The sequence below is a fragment of the Leptopilina heterotoma genome, unplaced genomic scaffold, assembly GCF_015476425.1.
Source record: "Leptopilina heterotoma isolate Lh14 unplaced genomic scaffold, ASM1547642v1 Lhet_228, whole genome shotgun sequence".
NCBI classification, from domain to species: Eukaryota; Metazoa; Arthropoda; class Insecta; order Hymenoptera; family Figitidae; genus Leptopilina; species Leptopilina heterotoma.
The window spans coordinates 3,179,468-3,195,649 of record NW_025110946.1 but is presented as its reverse complement, the minus strand read 5'-3'; positions in this window follow the sequence as shown (position 1 = coordinate 3,195,649).

Sequence of the window (16,182 nt, the reverse complement as noted above, 5' to 3'; positions counted from 1 at the left end):
TTTTAAACAAATAATTAGCTTTTTTCATCAAACAAAATTTTTTCCTTTTTTATATTTACTATCATAAAAAAGAACTCCTTAATGAAATGGGAATACTATAAATTATTCATTTAATTTTAATAAACATTATAAGTTAACAAATATTTAACTTTGTTCTTTTTTCACAGAAAAAATATATTTATTTATATGCATTTAAATGTAAACTGATTTAACTGAATAATGGTTTACTTCATTAAAAATATAAATATTTCTTAACTTATAATGTTCGTTAGAATTAAATGAATAATTTATAGTATTCCTATTTCATTAAAGAGTTCTTTTTTATGATAGTAAATATAAAAAAAAGGAAAAAATTTTGTTTGATGAAAAAAGCTACTTATTTGTTTAAAAATGAAAAATTTGTTTATAACAAATGTAATTGTTTAAGCAAATAAATTTTTTAAGTTTTTGAAAGAATGTACATATGATATAAATTATTTAAAGTTTAAAAAATGACTAAAATGTTTACAAATACAAAAGGAAGTTGATTATTGTTTATATAATTGTTAATATTAATGATAATTTTTAACTGTAAAATAGTTTTTTACTAAATTAGACATAAATTTAAACTTGTCTGCAAAAAAACCAATTTTTTTTATGAAGAAGGTCCGAAGTAATCTATTTGTTAATTAACATTGTTTGCAACAATTTAAATAAATTGTATTATGCTTTATTAATTGTCCGGTGGTAATACTAGACTAATTTAAATTGATTTCGATCATGTGTAATGGAAAAATAAAAAAATTAACATGATTTTTTCTAAAAAATATTGTAATTTGTCAAATTTTTGAGTAACAAGAAAAAAATAAACAATTAAAAATTCAAAAATCGACTTTGATGGATTTCTTAGTAATTTTAAATGAAGAACATCAACATCCGATAAAATTTGTAGTTTCTAGACAATTTTCAATAGTAAGTTGAAAAAAAATCCCACTGTTCATCGCGCTGGAGTGCGCGAGCGGACGGACAAATTTTACTTATTACACTATATCTTTGGCAAATTGTTTCGGCCCATTTTCAGACTTATATCTTCTTTTAGGGGAATTCCCAAGCTTTCATTTGAGATTATTAAAAAGAAAATAAAAACTACCGAATTTGCACAAAATTGCAAAAAACTATTTATTTTAAAAAATTTTTGAAAAAAATTTTTTTTTTATTATATAAATAAAATATTTTAAAAGTACACAAAAAAACCTTTCTAAAACACTACTTACTTTTTTTAATTGAATAATTTAAGTAGAAACTACAAATGTTTAAAGAATGCATGTTCGAGTTTAGGCTGAAATTTCAACCCCCCACCCTTTTGATTGGGGTGGGGGGTTGGACCTGTAAATTGGTGTAGTAACTTGTACCTACTAGGGTAACATATTTCCAAAGTATAAAGGAAATCCAAGAACTTTTTTTTATTTTTGGGGCAGTTCAGGAATAATGCCTCATATGTAATTCTTATAGTGTAGCAAATGACCTTTAAAATAAGCTTAAGATAATTAAAAAGCGTTCATTATTTTAAAAGTTATTCAAATTTTTGTAAGACATTGAAAATGAAGATTTTTTAAAAATATCTAAATAAAATATTGGCCAAATGACTTCTGAAAGATCTTGTTCTTTTCAAAATTTTATCATCTTTCAAAAAATAAAAAGCAAAATATTTTAGTTTCCATACATTTTATGTTTTAAAATGTTTTTCAATCACCTGAAAATGGAAGGTCTCTCAATTTTGACCGGTAGTGTAGATTCTTAATCAGCGACCCTAAAAACCACCGAGTAACAAGTTTTAATCGAATCTGATAAAATTTGAATTTTGTCCGCCATATTGGATCCGACATTTTAGATTAAAAAAAAAACTTTAGATTTATATTCGGGAACCTTAAAAAACTGTTATTTAAAGAATGAGTTACAGAATAATTTACCTCGTTTTTTGCTTTTAATTCATAAAAGTATTTTGAAATTTTTGGACCGTTTGACTTTTGACAGCTCTATTGGCATCGGAAATGAAAATTTGCAAAAAACGCCCATCGCCATCTTAAAGTAGAGTAGAAGGGGGTAATGTAGTGCAGGGGGTAATGTAGTGCACTGGATTTACTGACTAAACGAATGAATTGAATTACTTGCCGTTAATATGGTAGGGTTAAGGTATCAAATTATAGTAATGTATATCATTTAGGCTTTATTGTGCTTCTTCTAAAAGAAGTTGTGGCGTCACTTCAAAAACACTAGATTTCGAAACCATATTTCCGTTTTTTTAGTGACTTGAAGAAAATGTAAGGCTCGTTAAAAAAGTATCGGGTAAGAGCTTTTTCCATGTAAAATTTACTTCTGAACACAAATTTAGTATTGTTTTGATGTTTAATTTTGTTTTTATTGAGATATTGAAGTCAACGTGAAAAAAGTGCTTGGGGGCATTGTAGTGCACGGGGTTGGGGACAATGTAGTGCAATTATACAGAGTACCACAAATATGTATTATTTAACCATGTTTTCTTTTTGCAAATTTTTGCAGTTTTCTTTCAGTTTTATCTAACACAGGACCAAAGAAATCTCTAGTTTATAGTACTGTCCACCAGATGAGATGAGATGATACCATGCAAAGTCTAGATCTCGTCTCGGATTTTACATGCAAAGTCTCGTCTCGTGGGCATCACTACTAGTTTATAGTTTTTTGAGTTTCTTATGTTCCTAATATTATATCTAATAAAATAAAATCGTTTACAATATATTCTCTGCTTTCTATTTCACTAATAAAGTGGTGCACTACATTGCCCCACAAATTTTAGAATGTCGAAAAACAGTGCCTTCAGTTTTTTGGATATAGAAAAGCTCCATCTACATCTACAAAAAAATAATGTACACCATAAATGTAGCTAGAAGCATTGTCTTTCCAACGAGTCCTTATTGATCAAAATTGGTTGAAAATTGCGACCACAGGAGTCTTCGAAAGAAAAGTGCACTACATTACCCCCTTCTACTCTACATGAATGTAGAAATCTTTTAAGCCCTAGAACGTTTAAATCTATAAAAGCAATTTTTGTTTAGAGCTCTGTCCATGTTGACGTGCGGAATGTCCCATAAGTATTTAGTTATTTTAAAAAAATTATTTTATTAATGCAAATAAATATTTATTTGAATTAAAATCCATGCATTACTGAATCAAGTAATTTTCCTAATTGATTTTAAGCAATATTTATTAGATCCAACTATTCCATTCATTTGACTTAAATAATTCGAATTTGCTACAAATAACTATTTATTTGATACTACAAATTAAAATTTGTATATCAAGGGCAGTTCCATACGAAAAGTAAATGGTGGATCACCGATTTTTCTTAATGTTTGTAATTTTGTAGTATTTGGGGTACTTAATAACTGTGCCAAACAGTTTTGCAAAAAAAAAAAATTTTTTGCAAGATATTTAGATTTGAAAAATCAAAAACTGGAAATAAATAAATAAATGTCAATTTTTTATAATATTAAAAAAAAGTTAAGAAAAATTAAATTTTCAATAATTTGTTTAAACAATAATTTTTTATTGTTAAAAAAATATGCTAAGGACATCATGAAGTTTCCTAAAAAAATTATTTTCTCATAATTGAAACCTTCCTTAATAAGTGGTTAAATTTTTAAAGAAGTGCTTTTTATTGTTTTTGAGAAAAAAATTTTTGAAGTTTGCGCTACGAGTTTTTGTGCGTTGCGCTAACTAAGTAGCGCCTATATCAGTGTATTTTAAAAGATGATATGACCTTTACTGCTCGCCCCTAATACATTTATTAATTACACAGGTCAACAAAAAAAGACTTACTTTTTTTTTATGAGATAGCGGAATGGTTTCCTATGTATTTTTGGACGCTGAACACGATCCCGACTTCCAAAATTGCCCATCACGTCAGGATTTTGAGAAAAGTGGGGGTAAAGACCCCAAAAACGCTTTTTTGAGAAATTTCAACATTTATTTTCTCTTTAACCTGACGTGCTAGAGACTTCCACAAGGTCTTAAATTAAAGCTTATAATGTGCACTAAAAGACCAATATCCATAAAATAAAAAAAAATAAATTTTTTTTTCAAAAAATGGGATTGAAGACACCAAAAATTTGTGTTTTTGGATTGCTTTAATAGACTTTTTGCAATTGCTTGGATTCGCATGAAAATGGTTACTTGGGGTTTTTGGGGTCACTGATTACAAATCCGATATTAGTTTGCAAAAATTAAAAATGGCGGATTCGTAATCAGCGACCCCAAAAACCCTGAAATAACAATTTTCAAGCGAATCCAAGCAATTCTTAATTTTTACATCTGCCATCTTGGTTTCGCCGTTTTAAATTTTTGCAAACAAATATTGGATTCGTAATCAGCGACCCCAAAAACCCCAAGTACCCATTTTCAAGCGAATCCAAGCGATTGCAAGAAGTCTATTAAAGCAATCCAAAAACACAAATTTTTGGTGTCTTCAACCCCATTTTTTGAAAAAAATTTTAATTTTTTTTTATTTTATGGATATTGGTCTTGTAGTGCACATTACAAGCTTTAATTTAAGACCTATTGTGGAAGTCTCTAGCACGTCAGGTTAAAGAGAAAAGAAATGTTGAAAATCCTCAAAAAAGCGTTTTTGGGGTCTTTACCCCCACTTTTCTCAAAATCCTGACGTGATGGGCAAATTTGGAAGTCGGGATCGTGTTCAGCGTCCAAAAATACATAGGAAACCATTACGCTATCTGATAAAAAAAAGTAAGTCTTTTTTTGTTGACCTGTGTTATATATGTCGTAGGCCGATAGACAATTCAGGCCATTAGCTAAAAGCCTAGGCGATTTGCTAGTGGCCGACCAGTAGACGAAATACAATTTTTAGATTCTCTTAACGTCTACTTGCCTAGAAATATCGGGCCGTTAGCTACTAGCCTAATCATATTCAGTCCATTAGAATAAACACTATTCAATAATAATGACCTCTCGTTAATAAATATAAATATTAACATTAGTATTTGTCTACAGGTAATTAATACAGGTAATTAGTCATACATTATATAAGTTGAATCAATTTGATAATAAACTGTAGTTTCTCATTTTATTTCAAACGATATAGTCGCGAAAATGTCGGAAATAATAATTGTCGATCGGGCAGAATTTGAAGCGAAATTAATGAATCATTATTTAAAAAATTCGTCGAGCAACAGATCTGTGTGGAATAAAGTGCATGAGCAAAGTGTCATTTCATCTCTCCTGGAATATGAGCAAGAAAATATAAAAAAAACCTCATTTTTATCATTACTCAAAACTCTACGAACTTTTGAAAATCAGAAATAAAACGCAAGTAATATTACTTTAATGTAATTTATACCTCATTAAAAAAATGAGCAATTGAAACAAGAAAAAAGTAAAATTATAATCTGTATCTATTCTAATGGCCTAAAAATGATGAGGCCAGTGGCCATCTAACAATTTTTTCATCTAATGGCCTGATTTTGTCTACTGGCCGGCCATTAGCTACTCGCCTAGGCTTTTAGCTAATGGCCTGAATTGTCTATCGGCCTACGACATATACGTATAGGTATATTATTATTATAAGCAGTTTAACTATATATTTTTAACTTTTCTATAAAAATTATAATCCCTTTTTATTGTAAAAAATCTTTTTCTCCACACTTTATCCAGGCTTTTATTTCTAATTTTTTATTTTTATGGTCTTCAGTGGAACAAAAGTCAAACGTTATTGTGTCAAATTTATTTTCTACTAACTGAAAAAATGTTTTAAGGAAAAGATTTTTTACATAAACCCATTGAAAAAGTCGATTTTTATAAGAAACTTACAGCGCTATTTGATTCTACGCTAAATTATACGAAAACATATATTACATAATTTTTTAAAAAAGACCTATTGGTGTAAAAATGTTATAAACAATTAGCCTGCATTCATACTGTATGAGGTATAAGGATCGTTTTTGAAGTTAAAGATTTTATTAAACAAAATTAGCTTAATCAGGAGAGTTTTTGACGTTAAAAATTTTTTAAACAAAATTTTTACGTCAAAAACTATTTATGTAAGTGGAAATAAATAAGTAAAATGTCATCCGAGCGAGGAATATGACGCTACCCAGGCGGAAATTTCCCACTGGCAGGGTACCGCGCCTGTACAGACGTCGGTAAGACTGTACTGGCATGGATCCGCCTGACGACCGGAGCGGTGCAGACATTGTACTGGAACCTGACAATGTGTTGTAGTGGCTGCGCGCCTGGCTCGGTACAGATTTGATGCCGCCGAACAACCGGCGTTGTACCGGCATTCGTCCGTCTGGCAACCAGGACGGGCCAAATTTTGTTCCGAAACATGACTTTCTACTGGCGTTCTACTGGCATTCGTCCGCCTAGCAAGCGACGCGGGCCAAATTATATTCTCTATTGAAAAATAAAATAAAAAAAATATTTAATTAACTATGCATTGTGCATGTTAATTAACATTTATTTATAGATCATTTGAAGCATTTTTTACACATTTTACATTTTTTTACACATTAAAATTCTAAACGCTCGCAGTGGGATACGAAGCCCAAGCCTATCCTAATCTACGAACCGAAGTCTAATACGCTAACCACTACGCTATTCGCTCGCTTGCGGATGTGAGCATAACAACGCCAATATACAATACCGCTAAACAAAAACTTATATATAAAGTGAATAATAATTTTTACTCAAATATTTTTCAATATTTTAGCATTTTATTTATATTATGCAAATAAATTTAAAGTTTTATTATATTTTTATTTAATCTTCAATGTTTTTAATATTTATCTTTATTTTATTATTTAGGAATAATTAGTTGAACACTTCACTTTATAACTATTCGAAATCAATACAAAATAACTAAAATAAACATTTGTAACTTAGTGCGTTTCATTTATACTTTATAAATGTTTTTAAAAAGAGAAAAAGATGAATGTAATTAATTTGAAAGAAATATTAATTAACATTCATCTTGCATAGTTAATTAAACATTTCTTTTATTTGAATTTTTAATAAAGAATATAATTTGGCCCGCGCTGGTTGCTAGACGGACGAATGCCAGTACAACGCCGGGTGTTTGGCGGGCTGAAACCTGTACCGAGCCGGACGCATTTTGCAATAGAATGACAGTGCGAATGTACTTTCGGCTCTTTAAAAATTAATAATACAAAAAATGTTTAAAGCATGATGGATTAAATTTATTATTATTAATTTTTATTATAAAAAATAGCAAAACTTGTCAGATTTTAAGATATTTGTGGTAAGATTTTTAAAAGCGCATTTATAAAAAAAATTATCCAATATAAAAATAAAACTAATTTGAAAACTAGTAACAATTACTATATTCTAAGCATATTGTTATTAATAAATTAATTAATTAATAATTTTTGATTCACTTATTTATTGATTTATTATCAATAAATAAACAAATAAGTAATATTAAATAAATCCAATCAAATTTATTTAATATTACTTATAATTTATTTATAATAAATCAATAAATAAGTAAGTAAATTAAATTAATTAATATATTAATAATAAGATAAATTATATAGTTCTCAGTCGGTAGAATGCCTGTACCGCTCGGGTCGTTAGACGGACGAATGCCAGTACAACGCCGGTTGCAAAGTGGTATAAATTTTGATCCGGCGGTCGGATCAAATCTTGTACCGCGCCTGTACTGCCGACAGTAGAAAGACTGTACTGAAAGTCGGATCCGACTTTGTACCGCGCCAGCAGAAATTCTCATCCGAATCGGTACAGACTGCCTGCACTGGCATTGACTCTCCAATTCAACAGGCGCGGGCGCTAGACGGTTGGACGATCCGGTATTCGTCCGACTTTTCCGCCTGGGTAGTTATTTATTATTAACAGTTTTATTTCCTCATAGGGTGTCGATTTCCTTAAAATCAATTATTTTTACAAATTTTCAAGTATAGTGTATACAAATATTTCAACATGGGGAACATATTCTCCGGATATGTATGTGTGCACACATATCGAATACACATATCACATATCGAAATGTTTTTTCAACATTTCGATGAAAAAAAATACTTTTTATTTCTCGTTATAATTTTATAAATTTTGAACCATTTTTTTAAATTATTAAATCTTAATTATTATTAAATTGTTTTTAATCCAAAATCTTTTCATTTTTATTAAAAATATTTATAAAAAGACAATAAGTAATTGCTTAAGTCATGTAAAACGTTGACTTAAAATCATAACCTCAATTCGTTTAAATAAGTTCACCGGCAATGTCAAATAAGATCATCTTATTTGACTATGAATACTTGGCATTCTTAAGATGGGACTATGCATCTCAAAATCGAAGCATTTACTTTGTCAAGCATATGGGCAAATCCACGGAGTTAGTCGACATTTACTTATAAAAATGAAAATTTTTAAATTGAAAGCACACCACTCATTTACGGTTCATTTTTTTCAAAATTTATTTTGGAACAATTATCTTCTTGTGTGATTCATTTTAATTTAATGCCGTGCAAAATAAAAATAAAAAACGAAAATATGAGTTTTTTTAGAAAATACAATTAAAAATGTGTATTTCTTTCTTCTTTTGTTTTCTATATTAATATGTGAAAAACATGAATAATTTTATTATTTCTGTTTATTATTCATTATAATTATTTATTTGTGTAAGACAATTAATATTAAAATATATTTATGATTAATATAATAATTTATTAATAACATCATTTTGGCATCTATTTTTTAATTCCGTTAGTTAAATTATCTTAATTTTGACGAAAGTCAAAATAAAAAATAACAGATGAAAAGTTATTCAATTTTTCACATTGACTGATACGTTCATAATGAACTAAATGAATAAATAATGTAAAATTTTATTGTAATTCTTAATTTTCTGTCATTATAAATTAGAGATAAAATTTGGCATTTGAATATAAGAATTATAAAAATGCTTTCTAATAATCACGCACGTTTTCAATTTATTTTATTTTAATCTGTAGATGTGCTCCTAGAAAGAGGCTAAGTTTAGAGTTGTTCACGCTCAAGTCTAAGGTGATAGTTATTGTAATATTTTCTTTAATTCTAAGGGCACATTATTTTAAAATACCCAGATTTATTCGTCTGTTTAAAACGAATAAGTGCGGTTGTCAAAAATTTTAATTGAACAATCGCCACGAAATTTATAATACAAATTTTCCATAAATTTTGTTATTAAAAAATAATGAGTAACGCTATTTTCAAGTATTACAATTTCTTTATAATTAAGAGCACATCTTTTTTTTATCTTTCAATACATTCTACAAAAAGTGAAGTTCAATTCACCATCGTTTAGAATTGTTTCGTTGTATGCCAAAAAAGTTATGCCCATAAGAACAGAAACTTGTACCTAGGGTAACACTGCAAATTTCATGATTTAGATTAATTTACTCTGTTTTATTATTTATATAAGGCAAGTAGGCTAACATTTATTTAATTTTCTTAATTCAATAGATTCTTAGATCGTCTCTAAAGTAGTAAAAACATGAAAATAATCAGTAGAATACTTTGAAAATATAAAGATTTGCCAGTAACATGAAATCGAACGGTTCGGTGGATTTACCCATATGCTTAAGTTGCGGCTTAAGGCAATGCTTATTGCACGACTATGAATCTAGGTGGCAGCTTAAGTCGCTGCTTAAGAAATAAGTATCGACTATGAATACCGCCCTTTAATGTAGGAAATTATTTGCTGATTAAGAATTTTAATTAAGGAAGATTTCGACTATATATCAGCAATTAGTGACATCTATTAGGCATCGATTGAACTCTTTGGTTTAGAGTCAGGTGTTATTCTTAAGATAATTACTCCGATATGGTTGTCGGTATATAATTATATTTTTTGAATTTTATTTTTGATCTGAAAAAATAAGCTGCATGAATAAAATAATATTTATTTATACACTACCGTCCACGAGTATCAGGACGATTACATTCGACTCTATGAAAAAACGTGCCATCACTTTTTCAATCATATCTCGGAAATAAAAGGAGGTACAAAAAAACTTAAATACGGTTAAAAAGCTGCTTAAATTCTGCATAAAATAAGCCATCTTCGAAGTCATTTCGTTAATTATTTTTTAAGTTGTAGAGTGAGAAAAAAATAAAAAAAATTATCAAATTTTCTCATTTTTGTCTCTTGACTTCAACTTTTTCAAAAATCTAGAAAAATTTAGATAATATTTTTCTAAATACACAGAAATCTTCGTTAGAATTTCAGCTTTAAAATAAGCCTTCGAAAATTAAAAAAAGGTTAATCCGTCTTTGATATATCATTAAAAATGTGAAGCCGTGTTTCGACCGATTGGTGCATTGAAATTCAACTGTGACGACTCGATTCTGGCTTCGCGCGGCAGCGAATGAGAGATGGCATATTTTTTCATAGATTTGAATGTAATCGTCCTGATACTCGTGGACGGTATAGTGTATATCAGTTGACGCAGAATATAATATGCTTTCAAACATAAAATTTTTAAACATATTTTTTGTTTAAGCCAAAACAGAAAATATATTAGAATTAAATATACAATTATTTAAACAAATAATACTTTCAAATCAAAGCAGTATAGATGTTTTCTATATATTGGGATTAAGCTTATAAACTAATTTGAATTAAACAAAATCATCTAAAATTATTTTTGTATTTGAATTAATTATAATGTTTTTTCAGTGAAGTTGCTATCATTTTTTAATAATAAACTATGTTCATTTAATTTCAGCAGCAATTTTTCTTAGCTTGCCCGTCGTTCGTACAGACAATTTCTAACGGTACTGTATTTTAAGATTTATTTATTGTTAATTTATTTATTATCCTAAAAAATTTTTTATAAATAAAATTATATTTATATTATAAAAAAGTTTAATTATAAATAATATATAAATAATTATATATTAATTATAAAATAAATATATATTTTATAAGTAAATAAAATTTATATTTTAATAAATACTAGGAACCGTTTCGAAAATTTAGTTTCGTTTTAGTTTCTGAGTTGACACAAAACTAAATTAACAAACTGATGAGTTTAATTTCGTGTCGACTCAAAACTAAATTAACAAACTGATTTTAGTTTCCTGTCGACTCGAAACTAAATTCAGTTTGTTAATTTAGTTTCGAGTCGACCTGAATCAGTGAAATTCTCCTAAAGATCAGTTAAAATTGATTGAAATTTCAGACATATTTCCCTGATTGGTCAATTAAATAATAACTGAAATTTTCAATATGGGTGATTTGCACGTAACTGTAATATTTGGCGGCGTCACAGAAAACACATTCAAAATAAAAAATTTTTGCTTGGGTATGGATACATTTCACAGGTATATATAAAACCTATTCGCAACCACAAATATGTACAAATAGATATTATAATTTTTGATAAATTGCGGAATTCCCTCCAAAATTTCAGCTCTGTGGCGTGTCCGTTTTTTAAAATTTTAAGTTAAAATTCAGAAATTTTATTGAAAACGCCGAAACTGGAAACGAGAATTTTTGTAATATGAATTATGTATATAGGTAAACAATTTGTACATATAATGCATCTTCTAATACTTCTTATAAAATTATAAAATGTAAAATGTTTTGTCCACAAATTTTTTCAATTTTGTAATAAGATTTTTTTCCCTATGATTTAACTGTTTATGGCACATTTTAATGTTATCTAAGAATTACAATCTAAAATAAGATCCATTAATAACAAATATCAGTAAAAAAAGGTTCAAAAATTGGAAGTTCTACACTCAAAAACAATTTTTTTTGTAAAAATGTGAAGGTCACAAGAAAAGTGATAAGTAGTACCGTGGTATTACTATTCTTTTAATCTAAACACTCTCTGTTGTAATTATTACGATTTTTTGAAGATTACAAAAGAAACAAATTATCTGCCCAAAGAAAAGAATTATTTTGCAGAATTGTCGGAGTTAGGTTAGTTTAAATGTCAAATTTCAGCTCCGTGGTGTCACATAAAATATCAGCTCCGTGGCGCCTGTGGCGTACAGTGTGAAGGTGCAAATTTATGGATCAACAGTTGCTACAATAACACATATTATAGAAGAGGACAGACATAGTTGTATCCTTTTATATTTCAGTGCTTCGGCAACCCCCGTGCAGAAAATGCCCCACTTTACCCTATTTAAAACTGGGTACTGATCAGGGCCTCGACAGTTTTCCTTGTTTAAATAAAGTGTAAAAAATTAAATCTCTAAAATTACTTTTAATAAAAAATAATGAACAATTGAAGAATACAATTAAAGGGAGTAATTATACTATCGTTTTAATAATTTTTTTATTTTGTGGGTTTGACCAGAATTTCTGGCCAAAACCCCAAGTGAGGTGTTCACTAGATATTAAATAGGGCTCTGATCAGGGCCTCCGCAGTTTTCCTCGTTTGAATAAAGTGTAAATGAATTAAGTAAAAAAAGTTAAAAAGTAAGTAAGTAAGTAAGTTTTTTAAGTTTTTTAAATTAATTCTTATAATAAAATTATAAACAATTGAAGAAATTAATTAAACGAAGTAATTATACTACATTTTTAAGAATTTTTTTATCTTATGGGTTTTTATAATTTTTTTTTACCAGAAATTCTGGCCAAAACTCTAAGTGGGGTGTTCACTAGATATGAAATAGGGCTCTGATCATGGCCTCGACAGTTTTCCTCGTTTTAAAAGCATGTAAATAAATTAAATTTTTTAAAATTAACTTTTTTAAAACAGTTATTCAAGTTAAAAAAGCGTGTTCTTTTAAAACACTTTACAAAATAATTATGGTAATATATTTAAAAAACGAAAATACATATAATTTTTTTTTCTTTAAGTACAATATTATAATAAAGTTTATTTATTAATAATAACAACTAAATTATAAATAACGAATAATAATAGTTATTAAATAATTAATTATTATACATTTATTTAAAAATAAAAATTATGAATTCAAAAAATAATAATTAATAAACAATTATTAATGAATTTTAATAATTATTAATTTATAGGATGAATTTATCATTTGGTTTGTATATATATATTATATCATTTTAATAATAATAATTGTTTTATATTATATTAGCTTAAAGTGAGAAAATGATTCGGAGAGATTGTTAAATTTAACACCTCCAATATTTAATAACTATTTTTTAAACATAATTAATAAATTTGAATAAAATATTTATTAAATAAATATTAATTATTACTTATACATTTAAAATCAAAAATTATAACCTTTATTAATATTATAAAATTAAGGAGGCAGAAAGGAGCGACAACCTCCAAAAGAAAAATGAATTAATCACAAAACCAAAAATTATATTTTTCAAAAATTTTTAAGTTTTTCTATTCTTGAAATTATATTATTTTTATCATTTTCACTTTTAAATTAGTCAAAATGACTACAATACCTCATTATGTTATGTATAAATATGTTGTATATATAATGAATATGTTCATTATGTTTCTAATATATAATAATATTTTTAATTACAGTAATTTTATTGTAATTTCTTTTGAATAAAATTAACCTTACAAAATAGGGCAATTTTAAGAAAAACTGACGAGGCCCTGACCAGTTTTTCCCTAAGTAGGGCATTGGTCGGGAACAGCGTCACACACTAGTCGGGCACTGGTCAGTTTCTCTACCCAGAACCACACCAGAGATCGGGAAAACTGTCCAGTACCCTATCAGGCCCACATTATAATTTCTGCACGGGCCGTTGACTTATTAAAAAACACTTTAATATTCGAAAAAACACGCCTTTACTTTTGGTGCTTAATTTAAAATGTCTTTATGTCAACCATGCAGAAGCACAGTATTACTGTTGATCGTAACGCTTTCATTTGTGATTACTTTTCTGAAATTAGTTTTATGCGCTAATTTCATAATGTTATGAAAATAAAATTCTCTGGTTATGTCAAGCTGATAGTAAATAGTAAATATTTTTGCTGGGGCTATTTTGTGCATCAAAATGCTTTTTTTAACTCAGTGATTTATTCAAATTCAGAAATAAAAGAAAATCAACTTTTGCTTATTATACTTCCTTCTGGAGGTTTCCTATGAGTTAGTCAATGAAATAAATTTTTTTGTCGGAGTTGTAGTCATTAAAAGTTGTGCACAAAATAGACCCCGGGATGGGGCTACTTTGTGCATTGATCTTTCTGTTTTTATGTTACGTAAACTTTTTTTTTGATCCTTTCTTATTTATTAAATCTTTTGTGTAGATATTTCAGAGTAAATTAAAAAAGAATAAGATATTAAACAAAAAATTTTGTAAATATTATACAACAAAATGTAAAATAAAACATTAAGATTTTGCTAAAATCATGATTTATTAAAAATTAACAACCTTTCTTAAAATTTTATATTACTCTGAAAATAAATAACACTTTTTCTTTTTAAATATACATTTTACAATAATACATTATGATAATTATAATACTATCATTTAAACACATGTAATTTACTTTGAATCTCATCATTTCAATAGGAGCTTTTTTAAACGTTTTGAATATGATATTTTTCAAAAACTTGAAATTAATATTTTAAGGTTAAATGAATAACAATTTAATATCTAATACACTTTTCAAGTTATTAGAGAAACGAAAGAAATAGTTTTAAAACTAATTTGAAAAACTTATAAATATTAATTAAAGTTAATTTTTTGCCGTTATGTTCCTCACCGGTTGAAGTTTTAATCGTTTTAAGGATTTTAATTAAATTATTTTTGGTTTTTTGACAAAGAAGTTCTTTTTAATAATTTTATTTATTAAATATACCTCATACATAAAGTAGCCCGAGTTGACGGCAGTATTATTCAATGCATAGGGTGGTCAGCTCCGTGGCAGCCAATTTTCGAAAATTTGTTATAATTTTTTTATAATTATAGCTGTAGTAAAACTGTTCAAATTACAACTTTATTATGCCCTAATGATGAGAAAAAGTGATATTTAACATTAAAAAAACAAAATTTTTTTTTCTTTTAAAACTGATCTTGAAATTGCACAGTTACGTGAAAATCACCCATATACGTGACTTAATTTTCTAGTAACTTTCTAATTGTCCAATCAGTAAAAAATGACTGATATTTCAGTCATTTTGAACTAATTTTCAGTGAAAAATGACTGATTTAAATCGCGAGAATAGAGTCACTGATTTTCAGTCAAATTTCACTAATCGTAAGTAGAATTTCACTGATTCCGATTTATAAATACATTTATTTATTTTAGAATAATTTTTTCCTTTATGTTTGTATAATATTTTACTTATTATAGGGGAGACTGGGGCGAAAAGTTAAACTGCCAAAACCGTTAAAATTCATTATCTTTCGAACGAAAATAGTTAGAGCATTGCAATTTTAATTATAGAAGGGTGTTATCACCCTAAATAAATGTCCGGCGTTGTGTGCAATTCTGTTTATTTTTGTGGTGTCGATATTGAAAATTTTTTTTCAACCTACTTTTGAAAATTTTTTCGAAAAAGAAAATATCAACTTTTAAGTATATTTTTTGAATTTATTCTCATCGCGATTTTTTTAGATCCTTATTTGGGTCCCCTTGATACCGGTCACGGTGTGAATGACACGGTCAAAGGGTGCGAAACGAGGAAAATCTGATTCGACTTGGGTAGAAAGAAACTAGTTACGTAAAAAAAAGGTAGTGACCGGGTAACAACGCAGAAGAGGGACTCTTCTGTATATTACCGGCGATCGGGCACGTCTCGAGGGCCGGTCATACGTTGTTGCGTAAGCGCAGAAGAGGGACTCTTCCGTAATTTACGCGCAACGCAGAGACTTCTCGAGCGAATTTCGCCCTTAGCGACTGCGCGGTCTAATAGTTTGTTTTTTTTATTTGGGGCTAAAAATGCACTCGGCGGATCGGAAGAGAGGCTCTTCCGTACCGTAACGAACGACGAAACGAGGTTAGATAGGTGGTCTCCCGTAGTACGGAATCGCGGAAGAGAGACTCTTCCGTTAATTCGGCGGACCGCAGGGAGACGACTCGCTCTGGAGTGCACACGCAGGGGCGACTATTTTCGGAAGAGTGGCTCTTCCGTATAGCGCGTCTCTACGGGTACGTACCGTACGAGTATCACTTCGTCGTCAAACCTTGCAGAAGAGGGACTCTTCCGTACAGTTGGACGACA